This window comes from Mirounga leonina, unplaced genomic scaffold, assembly GCF_011800145.1.
Source record: "Mirounga leonina isolate KUSES-001 unplaced genomic scaffold, KU_Mleo_1.0 Mir_447, whole genome shotgun sequence".
NCBI classification, from domain to species: domain Eukaryota; kingdom Metazoa; phylum Chordata; class Mammalia; order Carnivora; family Phocidae; genus Mirounga; species Mirounga leonina.
In genome coordinates, this window is record NW_023270757.1 from 8,621,396 (window position 1) to 8,624,550 (window position 3,155).

Here is a 3,155-nt window from a genome sequence, read left to right on the forward strand (position 1 = left end):
TCTTTCTTTCTTTCTTTCTTTCTTTCTTTCTTTCTTTCTTTCTTTCTCTTCTTTCTTTCCTTCTCTCTTTTTTTTGCCATTTTTTGCCTAGTTGCTCTGGTTAGAACTTCCAGAACTATGTTGATAGAAGTGGTAGAAGCAGACCAGATGTTAGAAGAAAACTTAAATTGAGTATGATGTTTGCTGTGCTTTTTTTCATATGTGACTTTTTTTTTAAGATTTATTTTATTTATTGAGAGAGAGAGAGAGCATGAGAGAGAGGAGGGTCAGAGAGAGAAGCAGACGCCCTGCTGAGCAGGGAGCCCGATGCGGGACTCGATCCAGGGACTCCAGGATCATGACCTGAGCCGAAGGCAGTCACCTAACCAACTGAGCCACGCAGGTGCCCCTCATATGTGACTTTTACTATGCTGAGTAAATTTCCTTCTATTTATAGTTGACTTTAGTGTTTTTATCATGAAGGTTTTGAATGAATTTGTGTTGAAATTCTGCATGATTTCATCTATTTTGTTGATATTTTTCTTTATTTTGTTTAACATAAATGATTGTTTTAAGACCTTGTGTGATAAACAAAAATAAATGTTTATTTTTTTATTATTTTATTTCTAGTCTCTTAATTGAGAGTTGGTGGACCTCTTTATCTTCAACTTGAAAAACTGTGAAATATTCACCTCTGGTGGAAAATTTAACCTTAGGTCGTTAAATTCTTGCCTTTAATTGTGTGTTTGAATTGAAGAATGCTTCTCCTTCCAGCAACATATTGTCTTCTAAGCACTACAGGCTAGTTTCACTTTGACTTTTGAAAGCCTTGGCTTATAGGGCATCTGGGTGGCTCAGTTGGCTAAGCATCTGCCTTTGGCTCAGGTCATGATCTCAGGGTCCTGGGATTCAGCCCCAAAATGAATCAGGCTCCTTGCTTAGCAGGGAGTCTGCTTCTCCCTCTCCCCTGCCTGCCACTCTTCCCGTTTGTTCTCTCTCTCTGTCAAATAAATAAATAAAATCTTAAAAAAAAAAAAAAAAGCCTTGGCCTAATCCTCTGCATACTCTCATATACAGCCCCAAACTCATCAAATATTTCATGAAGTGATAAAAATGTTTCTGTGGCCCCCCAAGTTTCCAGGTTGTCAGGCAAACCCCACACAACTACTAACTTTTTTTTTTTTTAAGATTTTATTTATTTATTTGACAGAGAGAGACACAGCGAGAGAGGGAACACAAGCAGGGGGAGTGGGAGAAGGAGAAGTAGACTCCCCGCTGAGCAGGGAGCCCAATGCGGGGCTCGATCCCAGGACCCTGGGATCATGACCTGAGCCGAAGGCAGACGCTTAATGACTGAGCCACCCAGGCACCCCTGAAGTCAGTGTTTTACTTGGTAAACATGTCTGAGACCATGCATCCCTGGCTGCTAAGCACCATGGCGGACAGGGCTAGAAAGGTAACAGCTTTATTTTGAGCAGGGGGCAAAGACAAGGCAGCACTTTATAGCTACATTGTAACTAGATCCTGCATCACTACTAACGTTCTTCCTGATTGTTGTCCACTGACAGTTCCTCCAAATGAGAAAACCAAATCTTCATTCTGCATCCAGAATCAACACATTCTTCCAGTCAGAAAATTGTCAGTGATTATTTGCCCATCTCAGAACAACTTTCCCTTTTCTGGAATTCCAATTATCTTGTCCCCATTGCTTCCAAAAATCTCTAATAACTTTAAAGTAAGATTTTGTAATTTATCTTTACTTCTCAATATGACAACATAGAACTGGCATATCTTCCCACATTCTACCTAGAACCTGAAATCCTAAACTTGATTATTTTAAAATATGTTATATATGTGATTTCTTGTTTATTCTGAATTTTCTTTGCATATTTATCTCTTCCTCTAATAAATCAATATTTCCGAAGTTCTATGTTTGTAAATCTTTTTAAAGTATATTTTGCATCAGGAAATACAAATCAAAACCACAATAAGATATCACCTTACACCTGTCAGAATGGCTAAAATTAACCACACAGGACACAAGAGGTGCTAGCAAGGATGCAAAGGAGAACCCCCTCACACTGTTGATGGGAACACAAACTCTTTGCAGTCACTCTCAAAAACAGTATGAGGATTCCCCAAAAACTTAAAAATAGAACTACCCTCTCATCCAGCAATTGTACTACTATGTATTTACCCAAAGGATACAAAAATAATAATTTGAAGGGACATATGAACCCTGATGTTTATAGGAGCATTATCTACAATAACCAAATTATGGAAAGAGCCCAAATGTTCATCGACTAATGAATTAATAAAGAAGAAGTGGTATATATATATACAACAGAATATTACTCTGCCATTAAAAAAAAAAAAAAGAATGAGATCTTGCCATTTGCAAAGACATGGATGGAGGGAGCTAGAGAGAATTATGTTAAGTGAAATAAGTCAGTCAGAGAAAGACAAATACCATATGATTTCACTCATATGTGGAATTTAAGAAACCAAATAAATGAACATGAAGGGAAAAAAAGAGAGAGGCAAACCATAAAACAGACTCTTAACTCTAGAGAACAAACTGACGGTTACTGGAGGGGAGGTGGTTGGAGGGATGGGTTAAATAAGTGATGGGGATTAAGGAGGGCACATGTGATGAGCACCAGGTGTTGTACATAAGTGATGAATCACTAAACTCTATACCTGAAACTAATATTGTACTGTATGTTAACTAGCTGGAGTTTAAATAAAAACTTGGAAAAAATAAAAGTATATTTTGATATTATACTTTTTCTTTTGTATTTTGTTCTAATTTAAATAGATATCTGCAATTTTCTCCCCTACATACTTTGTATTCCTTTTAGCTTGCTCTTTTTGCTCTTTTTCCATGGTTTGAGTTCAGTCTATTTATTTTTCACTATTTTTCTTTCCTTATAAATGTATTTAAATCAGTATATAAAGGTTCTAGAATGTACTGGTTATATAACAGATGCTCAAAAAATATCTATTCAATCTCATCTCAAATATAGATACAAATATAATTAAAGAAAAGTATTACTTAAACCATGCTACCTTCCACAATTTCATATCTGCTTTTGATCCTTCACATATCCTCCATACAACTAGTAAAAATGAAGATCCTTAGACACTCATTTAATAAATGACTAAGGCCTTCCACA

The 3,155-nt window shown here is 36.4% G+C and overlaps 1 non-coding gene across 1 annotated transcript; it reads right to left on the reverse strand.

Moving 5' to 3' along the window:
- Window positions 1-1,378: 1,378 nt before the first annotated feature.
- On the reverse strand, window positions 1,379-1,509 carry LOC117999100. The gene has a single exon (XR_004676213.1). It is a non-coding gene; the product is annotated as a small nucleolar RNA SNORA63 (small nucleolar RNA).
- Between the last annotated feature and the right edge of the window lie 1,646 nt (window positions 1,510-3,155).